The 20,086-nt window shown below is 40.8% G+C and overlaps 2 non-coding genes across 2 annotated transcripts; one reads left to right on the forward strand and one right to left on the reverse strand.

Annotated features, from left to right (window-relative positions):
• The first annotated feature begins 11,786 nt into the window (after positions 1 to 11,786).
• Positions 11,787 to 11,859, forward strand: Trnak-uuu (transfer RNA lysine (anticodon UUU)). Its single transcript has one exon. It is a non-coding gene; the product is annotated as a tRNA-Lys (tRNA).
• Positions 11,860 to 12,234: 375 nt separating this feature from the next.
• Positions 12,235 to 12,307, reverse strand: Trnak-uuu (transfer RNA lysine (anticodon UUU)). The gene has a single exon. It is a non-coding gene; the product is annotated as a tRNA-Lys (tRNA).
• Between the last annotated feature and the right edge of the window lie 7,779 nt (positions 12,308 to 20,086).

Below are 20,086 nucleotides of genomic sequence, written 5' to 3' on the forward strand. Positions count from 1 at the left end.
TCCCTCCAGCCCAGCTAGAGTAGGGGAAAAAACTTCTATAAGGTATGTTACATTCTGAATTTTGCTCTGAGTTCCTTTCTTTGAGTAGTGGCCTCAAGGAGCATTTCCTAAAGCCTGCAGACCAACAGTTGGCCAACTCCACCTTTGCATTGGTTTGCGTGGGAATTATAATCCCGAATCCCAAAACTCTTTCCTCAAACGCGAATCTTGATCTCCCTGCTGCCCTCCTTCCTTCCTGTCTTGCCAGGCACACTGAGAGGATCAGCACACCAGGTTCTCAGCCTCCTTCCTCTGCCACCCTTCATGTGTCCTGGACCTCAGGCCACCTGCCTCCCTCAGATGCCCACAGCTCCCTGACTAGACTCCCATGAAAACAGCTGCCGTGCTCATTTTTGCCTTGAGTCAAGGAAATACTTGTCAAGGTGCTACCATTCCAGCCTGTCTTGGGTTCACTAGAAAAAGAAAGTCAGTCTTTTTGTTGTGTTTTGTTTTGTTTTGTTTTTTCGAAACACGTAGTTCAGGCTGGCCTTGAACTCACTATGTAGCCCAGGGTGGCCTCAGCTTCCCTAGTGCAGGGATTACAGGCATGTGCCACCACTGCTGGCTAAGGAAGGCTTTTTTTTTTTTTTTTTTTTTTAAATGTAGGGCCTTTTAAAATTTCCTAATTAAGCCGGGTGTGGTGGCAGTTTGAGGCTGGAGGATTGGCATGAGTTCAAGGCCAGCCTGGGCTATGTGGTGAGTTCAAGACCAACCTGGAATACACACATAGTGAGACCCCGTCTCAAAACAAAACAAAATTTAATAAATAAATAAAATTTCCTCATTAATATGAAACGGCAGCAAACCCAAACACAATTCTCCAGGAGACATGGCTAAAGGTCATTCTAGAGTCAGAGAATTATGCACTGAAAAGAGAGCCTAGAGTCCAGGAAAGATAACTATTAGGACAGAAATTTGACTAACTCAAGAAAACTCTACATGGGGGAAGAGAAAGCAGTATAAAAAAATGAGTTCACAGGAATGGTGGTACGTGCCTGTAAGTCGAGCCATTTGGCGTGCTGAGTCAGGAGGATTGCAAGTTTGAGGCCAGCCTGAGCAATTTAGCAAGACCTTGTCTTAAAGTTAAAAAATGAAAAGGGCTGGAGATGTAGCTAGTGCCCTTTGGGTTCAATCCCCAGTACTGAAAACAAATTAATTTAAAAATGAGTTCACAATGCCGAAGGATTTCCTGGGATATTGTTTTTGCTCATACAAGATGAAATCCAAGAACTGCAAATCCCTTCATCACAGGTAATCCTGGGTGAGACAACAGAAGGAGAAGAAGCCTCTGGGAGGAGAGACTCTACCCATTGCTGTGTGACCTTGGATAGTCAGCTTCACTCTCTGAACATCAAAAACATGGAAGGCCTGGCTGTGAAACTCAGTGGTGCAGCACAGTGCCTTGGGCCCACTGCTCAGCACCAATAAGTAAATCACATCTGTCTCATCTAACACTCAAGGCTGTTGTGAAGCTCAAAGGAGCGCATGTAAGAGAAACATGTTAATAACTAGGCAGCCTGCTCCGAGTGCATATGGTAACGTACACGATGCAGCTCCTAATCCCTAGAGCAGTGCTGGCCAACCTTTTAGCGCTTTCATTACTACAAACAGCATGCCATAGGTTGGCCACCCCTGGCCTGGAGCTGCAGAGGTTAGACACGCCTATTGGTTCACTCGCTCAATCACTACTTGCTCACACATATTTCCGACAGCTTGCTCCGATCAGGAAAAGCTCAGCCACCTGAGCGAAGAGAGTAGCAGCTCCTTGCTGGAGTGAAAGGTCTGTTGTGGAGAACAAACAGGAGGGAAGCATAGGTAATTGACCCAGATCAAAGGCTTCTAATGCATTTTGGTGAGGAGAAAAAAATTGGTAAATTGCATACCAAAAAGTTTAGATTTTGTAGGTGACTGAGAACCTGGATGTGGGCAAATGGAGCTGGAGAGGGAGGTGATCAGATAAAACTTTCTGGGATATTAGAGGGGAAGATTTGGAAGATGCTTAGCATGCCTTGCCTTTGTCCCTCCAGATCTTTGTCCTCTAGCTTCCTAGTAGGGTTTGGCCAATGGAGAGCTATGGCAGGAGATTGGGTGGGGAGAGGTGTGGTGGGTGGTGGTTAAATTTACATGTGTCAACTTGATTGACTTGGGAGCCTCCTAGGGCATTACTAAAGCACATTTCTGGGGGTGTCTGGGTGGGTCATGGAGGTGTGACCTTAGGTACTATATATAGTCCCTGGCCCCTTCCTTTCTGGCACTGTTCCCCTGCTCTGTTTCCAGCCACTCCAGCATGATGTTTGTGTCTGGAGCCAGCTGACCATGGACTGGATCCCCTGAAACCATAAGCCAGATTAAACCTCTCCTTTAAGTTTTGGGTGTCAGGTACTGTGCCCAGCAATGAGAAATCTGACTAATACAGGAGATCACGGAGATCTGGATATTTATTCTTGTTTTGAGGTCACTGTGGGCTGTCAACCAAAGATGATAGTATTCTCCTACCCTAAGTGCTCCTTTCCCCTTTTTCCTCTTATTTCAGATGATCATTCCCTTCCTTTGATTTTTCCGGCCTAGACAGGAAACTCTGCTCTTCTGCTGCTCTGCTGTATTGCCCACTATTCCTGTGGCTTTACTATGCCTTGCTGAGCTCTCATAAAATTTTTTTTTCCAGTGCTGGGAATCGAACTTATGGCCTTGAGGATATCAGGCAAGCACTCTACTACTAAATCATACCCCCAGCCTTTTTTTTGACTGGGATAACAGGTATACACCACTATGCCCAGCTCTCTTAATTTTTAAAATGTTCCTTGAGTTATACCTCAGATAGTGTGCCGTTTGCTTCCTGACTGTTAGAGGGCTAGAAGCTCAACAGGGAGGCCATGGCTACATTCTAACCTCAAGATCAAGGAAGCTCAGAACCATGACAAAGGGATGAAAAGGAACAGATACAAGAGATAGGACGCCCAATCAATGCTACTTAACAAAGTATTGAGAGCCATAGGGCCAGCAATGTAGCTTAGTGGCACCGTGCCTGCCTGGCAAGCATAAGGTTCTGAGTTTGATCCCCAGTACTGAAAAAAAGAAACAAAAAGAAAGCCAGGCATGGCCTCTAAAACCAGCTCTTGAGGTGGGAGGATCTTCATGAGTTCAAAGCCAGCCTGGCCTACCTGAACTACATAGTGAGACCCTATCTCAAAAACAAACAAGGCTAGGGATTTAGCTCAGTTGTTAACGCTTCCTGCCTCACTAAGCGCAAGGACCCGAGTTTGATCCTTAGTACCGAAACAAAAAAGCCAAATGTGTTGAAAGTAGGGAAAATTTTTTTTTAATTTTAAAAAAGAAAATAGCAAGGACCCGAGTTTGATCCCCAGTACCAAAAAAGAAAAAAAGAAAATAGGGAGTTTGGGAGGGGGTGGAATCTTGGATTACTCCTCTGTTGCTGCCTTCGGAATTGGTGGTGGATGCTGCCATTCCGTCAATTGGGACTATCAGCAAAACGTGGTTCAGGCATTGGGGAAGCAATCATGAGCCTCATTTCGAACCGCTGGGTGTGCGGTGTCTGTGGAATGTCTAGGTGTGGCTGACTCGAGGTTATAGGCAGTCAGTGAAGTTTCGGACATGCGGGAGATCGCCCAAAGGCACACAGAGGGAGGAAGTGACCTACAAATGAAATCCAGAGACAATTGGGCTTGGTGGTGCATGCCTGTAATCCCAGGAATTCGGGAAGCTGAGGCAGGAAGATCACAGCTTCAAGGCCAGCTGGGGCAACTTAGTTAGAGCTGTCTCAAGATTTAAAAGATTAAAAAGCACTGGGGATGTAGCTCAGTGGTACAGTAAGCACTGTTGGGTTCATTTGGGTTCCCTATGCTGGAAAAAAACAGTAATCCAAAAGAAACAAGAGATAGGAGAAAAACTGAAACCAGAGGGTCAGAAACTGGGGTGGAAAAGCTTATCAGGAAAGAGTAAAACTGGGCGTGCTAGTGCTTGCCTATAATCTCAGCACTTGGGAGGCGGAGGCAGGAGGATCACCAGGAGTTAAAGGCCAGCCTGCACTATAAAGCAAGATTCTGTCTGTAAAAAGAAAAAAGAAAGGAAAATATAAGTGCCGGGGCGACATCTAGGAGGGTAGGGCTGGAAAATGCCTTTTGCAATGGCCAGAAAATCACTAGTGCCTGTGGAATAAGAGCAGCTGTAATTAAATCACATTCCACTGGCTGAAAGACTAACATACTTTTCCTAGAAGATGGCAACAAAAGAGCAAGAGAACATAAGGCAGTGGATAGAGGGGTTAGCCAGACTAAGGGGGAGATTTGTTATATATAACTTTTTTGAGACAGGGTCTTGCATGTAAATTGACCTGGCCTTGAACTCACAGCAATCCTCCTGCTTCAGCCCAAGTGCTGAGATTGAGATTTGTACCACCATGCCTGTTTTTTTTTTAAAAAATAGGAATTAAACATGTTCATATGCTAAGAGGGAAGACCAAGGACCAAGAGAGAGAGAGACAGGAGAGACTGAATGAAAAATATCACAGAGAAGGACCGGGGATTTAGCTCTGTGGTGCCACATCTACCTCGAAAGCGCAAGGTCCTGAGTTCAATCCCTGGTACCAAAAAAAAAAATATCCCAGAGAAGACAGAAGGAGTCTGGGAGTCCCTGAGAGGAAGGGGGTGTGTGGTAGTTAACTGGTGTCAAATTGATGCCTAGTGGACTAGAGGAGCGCAGTTCTGGATGTGTCTGGGTGGGTGACTGACTGACAGAAGAAGGAACACCCACCCTGGGTGTGGGTGGCACCGGGCCTGGAACCTGGATGGGATGAAAGGGGAAGGAAGAAGTCTGCTTTTTGCTTCTTGGAGGCACTCCAGTCTTCGCCATCATCTTTGGACATTATTAGTCAGGCTTCCAGAGCAAACTCTTCAGCCTTCTAGTGCAGACCCTCTTTTTTCCCAGGTGGACTTGCGCCAGATGCTGCAGTGAGCTGCAGCCTTGGGCTTTTGGCTGGCTCCTTTGGATCTCCACAGACAGCTCTGTGCACTCTTCCACACCTGACTGCAGGTGGCCATGCAAGCCTACTTTGTAAGTCCTTTATGTGTTGTATATTTTATATTAAATCTGTTCCTCTGTTGAGCCGTAACTGATATGGTGTACAAGCAGATGCATTTGTCAATTGGTAAACTTACGGCAGTGGTGGCGAACCTACGGCACACATGCCACAGCGGGCTGTTTTTATCATTGAAAGCTCTAAAAGGTTCACCATCATAGACACAGAGGTTAGCTGTTGAGAGAAAAGTTTGCTACCTGATAATCTCTAAGCAGTCTGCTTTGAAATAAGGAGTCACGATGGGCTTGAGGACTTAAATGAGAGAGTGGTTAAGGGTAAAATGGCCACAGAGGAATGAGAGGGCTGGGGGTGTAACTCCGTGGTACAACACACAAGGCCTTGGGTTCAATCTGCAGCAAGAGGGAGAAAAGGTCACAGAAAGGAAAGAGAGCAGCAGCTCTTAGAACAGAATCAGCAGAGTTGAAGACACAGGTGGCATTGGATACTCTAATATGTGGCTACATCTGAACATTGTCCTCATTTTCTTCTGGAGCGCCTGGGAATCCAGGTGCAGAATGTTAGGTCAGGGTAGGGTTTTGCAAGATAGATTCAGTGGAAGGAAAAAGAAAAAAGAGGATTCCTGCAAAGGGAAAGTTGCCCAAGGAGGGAAGTAAAGCCCAGTAAAGCCTGGGAATCTTGATGAACATGGAAGAAAGGGACTAGACTATCTCTAGTCTTATTTCCTCCCCCATCTGTCTCCAGCACAAACGTCTGCTTCCCCTGCTTAAAATCAACTAGCATGCAGGACATGGATATTTTATTTAGTCTTTAAATTTCTGTATTCATAGAACCTGGCTCATAGCATGTGCCCAACAAATTTTGTTGTTTTGTTCATCCTGTGTCCCCAGAATAGCATCTGCCACATAGTGTTCAGTAAATTTCTTGAGAGGGAGGAAGGAAAGGGAAAGGGGATAAAAAAGGAATTGAGATGTGTTGTGTTACATGTACCAACTTCCGCGAATGTAAACAAGTACTGCGCACATGTACTAATAAGCTCAAATAAAATTAAAAAACTAAATGCATGGAGTGAATAACCTCTCACATTCCAATGAAAACTGCGTTCTTCGGCCTTACCGAACTCCTTGCAGTTCCTAGAACACACAATATTCTCACCCGCGGGCCTTTTTGCACTGTCTGGAAAGGCCCTTCTACTCCAAACCCCAGCTCTGTTCTTTCACTTTTATGTGGCTGCCTGTCTACATAGCAATGGAATAATGGATTCCTAAAGGAGGAAATATCCACATCCTAATCCCTGGAACTTGTTCATGTTATTTTATAAGGCAAAAAAGATTTTGCAGATTCGATTAAGCTAAGAACCTGCGAGTCAGAGATTATCCTGAATTATTGATGTGAGCCCAGTCTAATCACACTGGTCCTTAAAACTGGAGAATCTTAGTGGGGCATGGTGCCGCATGCCTATCTTCCCAGCACCTGAGAAGCGAAGGCAGGAGGATCGAAATACTGCGAGTTGGAGGTCAGCATGGGCTACAGAGCAAGACCCTATCTCAAAACAAACCAAAAAGTAGAATGTTTGCCAGCTGTGGTCAGAGAGATGCGATGGTGGAAGAATGCCCGCAAAGATGCAGTGGTGCTGCTGTCGAGTTGCCGAATAAAGGTCCTGAGTCAAGGAAGGTGAACATGGAAGGGAAAGACAAGCATCTCCATGAGGGACACAGCCCTGGATCCTAGACCAGTGAGACCCATGGTGAACTGTCCTACAGAAGTGTGAGTAATTGTGTTGTTGCACTGATTTTGATTCTGTGGGTTTGGCTTTTTGTTTTTCTTTTTGGTACAGGCGATTGAACTCAGGGCCTTTGCACTGAGCCACATCCCCAGGCCTTTAATTTTTTTTTTTTTTTTTTTTTTTGAGACAGGCTCTCACTAAATTGCTACATTGTCCAGGCTGGGCTTCAATTTGCGATCCTCCTGCCTCAACCGCCCAGTGCTGGGATTACAGGTGTGCATCATCACAGTTAGTTCATTTCGTTGTTTAACCTGTTAAATTTGTGGTGATTTGTTATATCAGCAATAACAAATGAAGGTACCCTAAACCTGGTTCTCCAGGAAGTTTCACTACAACACCTCCTGGGATAAATTATGTGGGCTGGGCGATACCCGCCTGGAATATTACACTAATCATGGGTCGTTGTGATTGCTTGTCTGCTTTTTCTTACTTCGGAAAAGAACAGAAGAGGAGGGCAGCTAGATCAGGAGCTCCTTTGGGCAAGAAAATCCCCACTGTTTACCTTGAGTGTCTAGATCTAATTGATTGTACGAGTCACAGCTAGTTCTCAAATACTTGGTATTTGAAATGTGGACCAACTACTGTATCCTGGAAGAGGGTCAGTGGTGGAGGGCTTGAGAGTTGAGATTTCAGCCAGTGATTTAGCTCAGTGGTTCTGCCGCCTGCCTCGCAAGCGCAAGGTCTGGAGTTCGATCCCTAATACCAAAAAAAAAAAAAAAAGAGAAGTTGAGATTTCAGTGGTAACAAGAGCTAAGTTACTGGTCAGGAGCAAGTAGCTGAAATCAGTGGGAGTGAAAGGTGGAAGGACTTGGTTTACCTGTGCTGTATTCTCTCAGGACTCTGATTCAGGATAGGACAGTCTGTGAAACAAATTCAAGCTAAGACTAAAAAGGGCACTTTTTGTAACATTATAATTTTAAATCCCTCAGTAGAATTTCTTCAAAAAAGAGTCAGGCTATGGTGGCTTTCTTTACAAGAGTCCACCCCCTGTCCTCCAGGCTGTTCTTCTATCTTGCTTTTCTTCTTTTACTCTGCCCAAGCTTGCTCTGCAGAGCCAGTTTCTCTCTCATTCTTCACTTTTTAAAATAAGCTTTGAAGCTTGGCCACTGCTAAAAAATAAAATAAATAAAAATATTCAAATATAAGTGCTTAATCCCAGCACTCTGAGAGGCTGAGGCAAAAGAATTGCAAATTTGAGCCCAGCTGGGGCAATTTACCAACTTAGACCCTGTCTCAAAAAACAAAAGAATAAAGGAAAAAAGAAAAGAATTGAGGGGTTAGGAATGTAACATGTGTTCAGTCACTGACTCTCTAACTGTGTGGAGTGTATGTATATGTTGAGAATGCTTAAGACCTACACGCTAAGCAAAAACAATGCAATACTATTAACTACGGTTACCATGCTGTACATTAGATCCCCCCAATTTGTTTACCTTATAACTGACAGTTCTTATCCTTCCAGTTACATCTTCCCATCCCCTGGCTACCATCATTCTGCTCTCTGCTTTTATGAGTTGGACCTTTAGAATTCCTTGTGAGATCATATATTGTTTTTCTGCATCTGGTTTGTTTACAGTGTCCGCAGGCTCATCCATGTAGTTTCAAGCGACAGGATTTCCTTCATTTTTCAGGCTAAATAGTATTCCATAGTATAATATGTACCACATTTTCTTTCTTTTATTTATTTATTTATTTTTTAGTACCGGGGATCAAACTCAGGTCTTTCCACTTGCGAGGCAGGCGGTGGAACCACTGAGCTAAATCCCTGGCCCTGTGCCACATTTTCTTGATCCATTCATCTGTTGTTGGGTACTTAGGTTGATTCCATATCTTGGCTATTGTGAATAATGCAGTGAATAATGCAGATATCTCTTCGATAAAGAACGAATTTCCTTTCCTTTGGATATATTTCCAGTTGGGATTGCTGGCTCTCATGGTAGTTCTATTTTTAGTTTTTCGAGGAAACACCATATTGTTTTCCATAATGAGTGTACCAATTTTCATTCCCACTAAGGATATGTAAAGATTCTATTTCTCCACATCCTCCTCAACACTTTTTATCTCTTGTGTTTTTAATGGTAGCCATCTCGGTGTGTTTGGTTCCTTTTTGGCTTTGCAATACTGCAGAATGAATCCAGGCCCTGGGGCATGCTAGACAATGCCTCAGTCCTTGTAGAGGTTTTGATTTGCACTTCCTTGATCATTAGTGATATTGAGCACCTTTTCATGAATCTGTTGGTTATTTATATGCCTTATTTGGAAAAATGTCTACTCAGGTCCTTTTTTTGGCTATTGAATTATATGAATTCTCTATATATTTTGGATCTTTTCCTCTTATCCCACAATATATGCTTTGCAAATAGTTTTTACCATTCTGTAAGTTGCTTCCTCATTTTCTTGATTTCATCTTTTTTTTTTTTTTTTTTTGAGGTAGGGTCTTGCTAAGTCATTTAGGCTGGCCTTGGACTCCTAAGTGGCCCCATCTAGCCTCAAACTCACTGTGATTTTCCTGCTTCAGCCTCCCAGGTGCTGGAGTTACAGGCCTGCACCAGAGTTCCCAGTCTCACTGATTTGGGGGGTTATTTTTACTCTCTTATTTATTAGACTTACTAGCTTTGAAAGAAAAAGTCACCACTAATTCTGTATGGGGAGGAGGGTTGTGAAAGGAGAGTAAAATTAGTCCTCAAATATAGAATCTGTGGATTTAGCCTGCCCTCTAGTGGAAAATTGGGTTCAAGAGTTTATGTAAACGTTCACAAGCTCTCCAGGAAGATTTTATTCTAAATAAGGTACCGAGGGCCCCTGTGGTGGTGTTCTTGATATCAAACAGGTGAAGCAGATGCAATCCTGCTACTTCAGGTGAACCTTGCAAAGCCAAATGTTCATTAGCTCGTCATTGCCTATAAAATAAAATTTTAAAAAAAGGAAGAAGAAGCCTGGTCGGCTGCTGTCTCCAATTTGGCTCCGCCTCTCTACCTCCCACTATCCAAGCCAGATCAAGTCATTTCCTATCCTCTAGTCTAAATGTACCATGGACTCTTAGCTCTCCTGTTTTGTTCACTGCTGTAGACATAGTGAGTACTCAGTGAGCACACTGGTCAATCCCATTGATACAACTTTAATCAACTGGCCTCGTTAACCTGAAGATGTACAATGGTGTAACAAGGCCTTCGGGTGGGAAAAAACTTGAAGGCCCTTTAATTGTTCTTACCCCTCTAAGGAAGGAGCCTGGACAGACATCATTTGCCTTCTTCAAAAATTTGGATGAAAGTCTTTGTAAATAGTGAGAGGTGGAGGGGTTGAAGGGAGGGCAGGCGAATGGGGAAAAAAATAACAATCAGGATATATCATGTAAAGGTACAAATTTCCAATGATGAATGTCATCATATTGTACACTAAAATGTACCAATAAACTTAAAGAATAAAAAAATTTGGAGGTATGATTAATTCCTACATCTCATTCATGGAAACGGAGCTAGAAGCTTTTCCTTGTCCAACACTGGGTACGGGAAAGAATGTGTCTAAATAAATAATAAATGTTCCTCTAAGGCTCATTACAATTTCTGACAGCTGCTTGACAAACTTAACTCTGATTTTCCTTGCTGAAAACTCAAGTCCCAGCCCCTTTTTATAAAGCCCTACCCTCTGTCCATCCTCAACTTCTGCTATGCCCTTACTTAAATTTTTACTGCATTTATTATTACTTTATGTCAAATTCATTTGATTCATATCTGCCTTCTCTTCTAGACTGTTAGCAGGATTTGTGTCTTACTTGTTTCTCACTCCAGAGGGTAGCACAAAGCCTAAGACATAATAAACGATCAATAAATATTTATTACATTAAAGCTCTCCTTCCTAGGGCATTGAGCTTGCTCCTGATCTTACACTGGAAAAACTAACAGAATGTAAAACTTTAGATTTAGAAGGTATCTCAGAAGTCAGCTAATCAATTTCCTTCATTTTATATATGTGGAAACCCAGGTCTATTCAGGATCACACAATATGTTGGACTTTTGTTCTAAAAGACCCAGACAATTCTAGGAAAGGAAAACTCCCTCCGATTGAGGCCGGGCTACTTTATTTTTTATTGTATTCAGAAGGCTGAAGGTCCGAGAAACAAAAATAAATTCACTTATCAGTCTTTGAAATTTCATAACTCTGTGTTCCACACCCTAAGGATTGTCACGATTAGGAAACATGTAAGGAAAACCTAGGCTAATGGGAGATTTGTATTCTTAATACTCCATGTTGCTCTTCCTGGTGTGTACAAATGGCACTTGGAAGGATTCATCTCCTGAGCCTGCTTTAAAACTGTAATCTGTCTGAAAGGGGAAGAAAAAAATCAAAATTAAATTAAGTAACCAAACTCCCTTTCCTACAATTTAAATTCAGATCTACCTCTCCTCAGTCACTTCTGTTTCCCTTAAATATTAGCTTCTGTGCTTTTGAGTCAAATTTGTCTTCTTTTTGCTAAGAATGCTTAAGTATCTCACAGCTACATCATCTGGTGAGTGGAAACGTCATATTTTGTTAATAGGAAAAACGCTGTAATCCAGTTCAGTAGAATAACTAAAGAGGTCCTATCAGGGAAGTGATAGAAGAGAGAAAAGTGGAATTTTAAAAGGTTGCAACCCTCTGAAGTTTTAATGTTCACCATTTGCTCATTTTTCTGTATTATACTACCCTTACTTTAGTTTTGGGGAGTTTAGTATATATTGGGAATTTATCAAACATGAAAAGATCTTGAATATATGTTTTAAGTAAATGGATAAGAAAAGAAAAAATTTTTTTGTTTTGTCTTATCTCTCTAAAACAAAAAATGCATTGAGCCAAAATAGAATTTGCTGAGGAGGAAGCAAGACAGTGCTATTATATCAAGTAAACAAAAGAGGGAGCCTTAGTAAGAGCGCCCGGATAGCTCAGTCGGTAGAGCATCAGACTTTTAATCTGAGGGTCCAGGGTTCAAGTCCCTGTTCGGGCGGTTGTGGCTTTTGCTTTGTTTACCCCACCAGGATGCCAGCGCAGAGAAATACTTACATTTTAAGTTGAATTCGGTTCATTAATCTCAGACTATGTTAGATTAACGTGTTGTAAGGGAAGAAAAGAAAAGGTAACTGTACAAAATTATTTCATTTCATGGCGAGGATCGAGGTTTTGTACGGTTTCTTAACAATGAGGAATTTCTGTTTTCTATTGAGAAAGGGAAAGACAAAAAAAGTGAAAACAACCTTCCATGTTCTCACTACAAAAGGATGAAAACATTTAGTAACGCGCACATTTACTACTTTGACTTAGCTATAAGCATCTATAAGTTTTTTATTGTTATTGTTAAATTAAGAATTTAAAAAGACCTAAGCGCCCGAACAGGGACTTGAACCCTGGACCCTCAGATTAAAAGTCTGATGCTCTACCGACTGAGCTATCCGGGCTTCTGGGAAAAAGCCTTTGCTCTACAACAACTTACGTAAGAATAAACATCCATATGCAATTGAGTCCATTCTCCCACCATGTAGTATTTTTGTGAAACTTATTTTAATACCCAAACCCGGGATTCGGCGCAGAAGGTCCAAATTCTGCACCTTTCACCAGCATTACGAGCTAAGACTGAGCTGCATGATATTTGTGAGCCTAGTGATCGTCCAAACAGACCCAGGATTAGGAGACCTCTGAGGTTTCACTTTCGAAGCCCTGCAGGGACTTCAGACCTACCGTATTTACCGTTGATAACGAGGTAGACACCGGTGCTAAAACCAACCCACCGACACAGAAATAAAGTCTACTCGAGAATACAGGTGTGCTCTTCTGAACCTGCTGGGCTGGACCGGTGCAGTAGAAAATGGGAGAAAGGGATCGTGATATTGTCCCGTAGGTCCCCCGATGGCGTCCGAATAAAAATCCTGGGGGCAAACCCGGGAGGAGGTCGCCAGCAGTGACAGCGGGCCGGAAGACCCTGGACACCAGAGACGGAAAGCTGAACCCGGAGAGACTAATCACCTTGGCTCTGAGCGGCCTTCTGCTAGTGTCAAGTTGAGAAATGCCCCAGGTGGAAGTTTGAGAAAGTGACATTCAAGCGTCTGTGTTAGCTGAGGTTGCTTCCCTTTCCTTAGTTCTTAACTGTTTTCAGAGTGATTATTTTGGTTCAACAATGACACATTTAGGAATTAGGAATTAGGAATTTGTCCCAAAGAAATGATCAGGAATGTGCAAAAAGATGTGACTGCAGAAGGCCTTTAATTGAAAATGACCGAAATGGCCGTATACATTATGGTACAGCCTCAATATGGAACGTTATGCAGCCATTAGTATGTTCTAGAAGAATACAACTTGGGAAAATTGCAAAATATTGTTACCTTAGAAAATATTTCAAATCAGTGATTTTCTTTTTTTTTTTTAGAGAAAGGGATGCATATATTTACATTGCAAAACTGAAAGGATAAATGAAGGCAGGTGCCCCTGTTTGAATCCTAACTACCATTGTATAATACTCAGAAAGCTATTTCTCTGTGTCTCAGGACAGTAGGAGGATTGTGAGGCTTAAATAAGATAGTATATGTAAGCTGTCAGACTGTGTCAAAGTGTAGGAAGTATACGTGATGTCATATAAAGATTTAATGGCAAAGATATCACAAGAACAGACTATGGATTCTGCTCTTTTACTTTTCCCTGATACTATCCACCCTTCAGCAAAGTCTTAAGGTATCTGATTGGAGTGGAGGGAGATGTAGAGCATTGTGAAAGCTGACAAAATTAGGTTAATTCCAGGTGAAAGGAAGAACTTTATTCCCTAAGCCATGGGAAACTATAACTTGTAAAATTTTGTCATATTTTGTTATACTCATGTTACATTAAAAAATTAAGGGCTACCGTATTGAATATTCTCTACAAGAATCACATCCAAATACTACTGGAACTAATGTACAATGGTTTCTACAACTGGCTGTGTTTAAATGGGACACTGAGTCATAAAATTGGGAATGTCAGATACTAGCTTAAAACCCTTTGATTCTTCCATACACTCTGAATAACACGTGAAAGGTTGTATAATAACATTCAAAATCCTCCCCAATCCAGCCTCAGCCAATTTTGCTAAGATTTTATACTAGCACCGTGCAACGGATATACAATACAAGCCTCTTATGTAATTAGAATTTTGTAGTAGCCCTATTGGTTTTTTTCTTTTGGAGATAGGGTGGTTTTGCTATGTAGTTCAGGCTGGACTTGAACTCCAAACAATCCTCCTACCTCACCCTCCTGTGGGCTGGGATTATAGCTGAAAGCCCTAGTAGCCACATTTTAAAAAGTAAAAAATAAATAAATGAAATTTATTTTAATAATATACTTTATTCCATCCCATATATCCCCAAACTATCTTTTATACATGTAACAATACAGAATATTATTGAGATATTTTACATTATTCTTTTCCTGCTAAGTCATTGAAATCTGATGTGTATTTTTTTACTTATAGCATAGGTCAGTCTGGGCTGGCCACCTTTCCAGCCATATTTGGCTGGTGGCTACTATATTGGATAGTGTAGTTCAGTATTATATATCAATAGCACTGGCTGGGCGTTGTTACACACTCCTAGGGAGCCTGCAGTAGGAGGACCACTGGGAGTTTGAGACCTGTCTGGGCTAGTGAGTTCAAGGGCAGCCTGGAATACATACAAAGACCCTGGCTCAAAAAAACAAAACAAAACAATTTAAAATGTCTTATGTACATGTACCAGCTCCCCAAGATGAATGTAATCATTATATATACAAACATGTACTAATAAAAATAAATTTTAAAATACAGAAAATAATGAAATTTACCTCATTAAAACACTTCTAGGGCTGGGGGTGTAGCTCAGTGATAGAGCAATTGCATACTATGTGGGAGGCTGTGGGTTCAGGCCACAGTACTAGAACAACTTTCTGTTCATCAAAAAAAACAAAAATTGAAAAGTGAAAACCTTTAGATAGATTAAAGATGTTAGTTGTAATATTCTATAACCAAGAAGGATTAGTATCCAGATTATATAGAGAACTTCTAGAAATTAATTTTATTTTTATTTATTTATTTATTTTTAGAATTAAATATTTTATTTTAGATTCAAATATTATATATACTTTATTAGATAATACAATGTAACTGAATACTCACTTGGGTAATAAAAGGGCTAAGAAATGATTTGACTTATAATTGAAGGAATGTAAGTGTAAATTTGTAGAAAGATAAATATTTTCCAAATAAAATCCAATAGACTAAAAATTCTCAAATATTTTATATAATGAATAAATTATTTCCAGTCAACAGGTTTTTGCTTTAGTGCCAAAAAAGCCACAACAAATTCGATAAACAAATGTTAGTTTTCTAGATGAGTTCCAGTATGGAATATTGATTCAGAACAATGCAAAAGTCTGAGAACACAGGATCTGAGGGTGGAGGGAGAGAAATGCTTGCTAGGGCTGATGCGGTTAATTGATGAGCAGTAGAAATTAATTTTAAAAAGACAGTCTAATAGAAAATGGGCAAAAGATATAATTAGGCAATTCATAGATGAGGAACCTTAAGTCACTGCATATGAAAAATGATCAATATTACTAATAACCATGGACATGTAAAGCAAACAGCCATGAGAAACCATTTCATGACAGATTATTATTTTTTTCCCCGTTCCCCTGCCCTCCCTTCAACCCCTCCACCCCTTGCAATGACAAATTATTATTATTATTATTATTTTTTGGTACTGGGGATTGAAATTGGGACCTTGTGCTTGCAAGGCAGGCGGCAGAACCACTGAGCTAAATCCCCAGCCCGACAGATTATTTTTATAATCCAAAAATGCCAAGAATTTGCAAAAGATATGGGGCAACAGAATTTTTATACACTTCTATCTGGGATATATATTTTTCAATGACTTTGAAAAGTGCTTTGGCATGATCTATAGAATGGACAGTGTGTATGGATCCAATAATGTTCCCTAGAGTGCACATGGAGACAAACAGAAGAATTTTTTTTTTACTTAAATTCTTTTATTGGTACATTTTAGGTATACAATACGTTTACATTGGGTGCTTGTTCCTGTACATGATGTATCTTGGTTCTTATTTTTTACCCCTCCACCCTTCCCTATTTACATACTTTGTTTCCATTTTTTTTCTTTTCTCATAATTTTTCCTTTCCATTCTTTCCTTTCCCCATCTCCTCCCACCACCCCTATCCTTTTGGACCTTTTCCTATTTCAAAGTATCAATTATTAGTTACTAATCCTTTTAGTCCTTATTTACACTCTCAGTTTCTCACACTAGAGAAACTATTCTGTATTTATACATGTGTGTCTTATTTATTTCACGTAAAAGTATGGCCTCAATATGCATCCATTTAGCTTTAAATGACTCTAGTTTCTCATTCTTTATGGCTGAATAGTACTCCATTTTATAAAAAACCCAACATCTTCTTTATCCAGTTTCCAGTTGATGGGCACTTGGGCTGTTTCCAAGCTTTAGCTGTTACAAACTGTACCACTATAAACGTGAGTGCACATATATCGCTGTGGTATGATTCTTTTAATTCTTTTGGGAAGACACCCAGCAGGGGAATAGCTGGGTCAAATGGCACCTCCAGCCCTAGTTCTTTGATTTATCTCCATACGGATTTCCACAGAGGTTGCACCAGTCTACACTCCCACCAACAATGGAGAAGTGTTCCTTTCTCTCCACACCCCCGCCAGCATTTGTTATTGGTTGATTTCTTGATAGCAGCCACTCTTAAACAGAAGAATGTTGACAGCACTGTTGTAACAACACACAACTGGACACACTTGGTCTACTTGCCCTCTCTCCCCGCCTCCCTCCTTTCTTTTTTTTTTTTTTTGTACCAGGGATTGAATTCAGGACCTTGTGCTTGTGAGGCAGGCGCAGCACCACTAAGCTAAATCCCTGGCCTTTTTTTTCCCCCTTCCTTTCTTTTGGTGTGCTGGAGATTGAACCCAGGTGCACTGAGTTATATCCTCAGCCCTTTTATACTTTTTATCTTGAGACAGGGTCTCTCTAAATTAGCCAGGCTGGCTTTGAACTTTGATCCGCCATCAGTCCCCACAGTAGCTGGGATCATAGCGTGCAACACCACATCTGCCTTAAATATTTATTAAAAGGGATGAATGAAAATAGTGGTGCAGGGCCAGGGATTTAGCTCAGTGGTTTTGCCGCCTGCTGCACAAGTGCAAGGACCCGAGTTTGATCCCGGGTACCAAAACAAACAAACAAACAAAAATGAATGGAAAATAGTGGTGCATTCATTCATGTTCTTTGCTGAATTGTATCTCCCTATTGTATCTCATGTTGCAGTCCTGGTACCTCAGAATGTGACCCTATTTGGAGATAGGGCCTTTGATGAGGTAATTATGTAAAATGCAGTCATATAAGTGAGCCCTAACATAATATGATTTGTGTCCTTATAAGAAAATATTGACCCAGACAACATACAACCAAGGGGTGACCAACTGAGGACATAGTGAAAAGGCAACCATCTGCCAGGCAAGGAGAGAAACATTAGAAGTATTAGAAGACAACAGACACTTTGAAGCTTTCAGAACTCTGAGAAAATAAATCTCTGTCATTTAAGCCACCCAGTAGTATTTTGCTATGGCAACCCTAGAAAACTAGTACAACAATTTATTTTGCATTTACACAATTCAATGTATTACTGTACAGCAATATTATCATATAACAGCGGAAATGAGTCAACTACACGATTGAACAGCACAGTCACAAGCAAGAATGTAAGTTGCAGTAGAGTACATACCATGCAATTTGATGCATTTATGAGAAGGTAATAGCACACAATATTTATAAGGCATATGTATATATTCTGAATATCTAAAGAGGTACATGCCAGGGTAAATATCAAATTCAGGATAATGATTTCCACCAAGTATGGTGGAGCACAACTGTAATCTCAGCACTCTGGAAGACTGAGGCAAGAAAACTGCAAGTTTGAGCTCATTTTGGGCAATTTATCAAGGTCTCGTCTCAAAAATAATAAGAGATTTAGGGCCGGGGATTTAGCTCAGTGGTTCCTGTGCCTGCCTCGCAAGCACAAGGTCCCGAGTTCGATCCCCGGTACCAAAAAAAAAAAACCCAAACAAACAAAAAAAAAAGAGATTTAAAAAGTAGTGGGGATGTAGCTCATTGTGAAGGCCATGAGCTCAATCCCCAGTTAAGCCCCCTCTCCCAAAATAGTAGCTCCCTTTTGTCTTGAAGAAGGGAGATGCCATGGAAGAGATTACAAGAAACTTCTTTGTGTAGGTAAAGTATTCCTTCTTAGAAAGAGTGGTGGGAAAATGATTACATACTTCTTTATACCTTTTTGTGTGTATGAGCTAGTTCACTGTATCCTTTTTCAGAGTAGTTATAGTATCTGAGACCCCTGAAGTGGATCCTGATCTCCTGCTCAGTGCTACTATGCATGGTGAGAAGAAAGACATAGAGACAGAATTAAAGAGACAGATTGGGAATTGGGATGACCAGTACTTGAGCAAGCAAAGGGCCTGAAAGGCCAGAACTGCTGATATTTATTGGTGACACAATCATTGTTAAATTGGGGTAAAGGGGTTCTGTGAAAGGGGCTACATGTAGCTACTAGGAATATGTTGCTGACACAGGCAAAGCTTGTAAAAGGAAGAGACAAAGCATTCTTGTGTTAGGCTGGGAATGGAATTTGGATAAGACTAACTCTCACCTCAGCTGTATGTTATCTCATATGCTTGGTCAGACTCACTTCTTAAAATATGTCAATTGCAGGGTTAACTCTTTACAGCCTGCACTGCTTACAGCTTGCTTTGGACAAAATCAATGGGGCAGCTCCTCACATTGTAGACCAACAATATTGAGTTCTAATTCTTTTAAAACTGGAAAGGGATGGGTGAGGTACCACATGTCTGTGATCACAGCACTTGGGAGGCTGAGGCAGGAGGATCCCTGTGTTTGAGGCCAGTCTGGGCTACATAGTGAGTTCAAGGACAGCCTGAAGTACATAGCAAGACCCTGTCTCAATAAATAAATATATATGAAATATATAATATAAACATATAAAAATAAATATAAAAAATAAAACCAGAAGAGGCCATAGAAAAATTGTCTACTTCAGCCATTTTATTTTACAGATTGGGACTTGAAGACCGGAAGAACTGTAATGTTCTGGTTTCTAGAAACAGAAATAGCTAGACTAGAACCCAGATTTCCTGTTTATTCAATCAACCGTTTGTGAGTGTGATTCTAAAAGAAGGAAGTGGTGTTCACTAAGAAACAGTTATGAGTCTTTAAGCCAATTTTATTTTCTTTTTGGTAAAGTTACTTGACTGGTAGAAAAATGAAATACAATAGTTACTTTTTTTTGTACGGCAAGTCATTTGAATGAAGTCTAATGAAAACCTTAGGAAAGGCTGGAGAAAGGACAAATGCTGCCAGATGTTAACTACTTTAGGTGGATCATTGGTGGTTTAAGGACAACATTGGAAGATGAACAATTAATCACAAATCAATCTGAATCATGACAGAAAAAACTATATTCCTAACCATGTCCTATTCATTATATTTATCAAGGCTTCAAGGGGAGACAAATTAAATATGCTGATCAATATTTTGCAAAATGCAAAACTGAAAGAGCTAATGTCTCTTCATCCTCTAGGTGAGACTCTCTATACTTGATCAATCATTATACTTACCACATTCTTTTTTTTTTTTTTTTTTTCGGTACTGGGGATCGAACTCGGGTCCTTAAGCTTGCTCAGCAGGTGGCAAAACCACTAAACTAAATCCCTGGCCACTTATCGCATTCTTTACCTGGTCAGTCTGACTCCCTCACTAGCCAAATTCCAGGCCTTATTCATTTTGGAATCCTTTAGGCTGATGCTTAGCATATAGCAGGTGATCAGCAAATTCTTGTTGATCTTATACTGAACTGAGAGAATCATAATTCTAAGACTTCAGGAAATAATAAGAAGGGACCTCTAGGTTAACCAGATACTATTAAAAGATGCAAAATAAAATTTTTTGAAAATCCCTTTAAAAAAATAGTTACACAAAAGGAGAGGAAAAATAGTTAACAGTGGTTCAGCTAAAAAAAGCTTCCTCTTCATTTGAGAGGTGGTTGCTGCCTTCAAGTTCATAGTGAGCAACTGTGAAAGGGGAAATTTCTTCAGTTCCTTTACACAACTTTGGAT

The sequence above is a fragment of the Heterocephalus glaber genome, unplaced genomic scaffold (assembly GCF_053883595.1).
Source record: "Heterocephalus glaber isolate CG9 unplaced genomic scaffold, H.glaber_assembly_v1.0 deba00001600, whole genome shotgun sequence".
In the NCBI taxonomy this organism is placed as follows: domain Eukaryota; kingdom Metazoa; phylum Chordata; class Mammalia; order Rodentia; family Bathyergidae; genus Heterocephalus; species Heterocephalus glaber.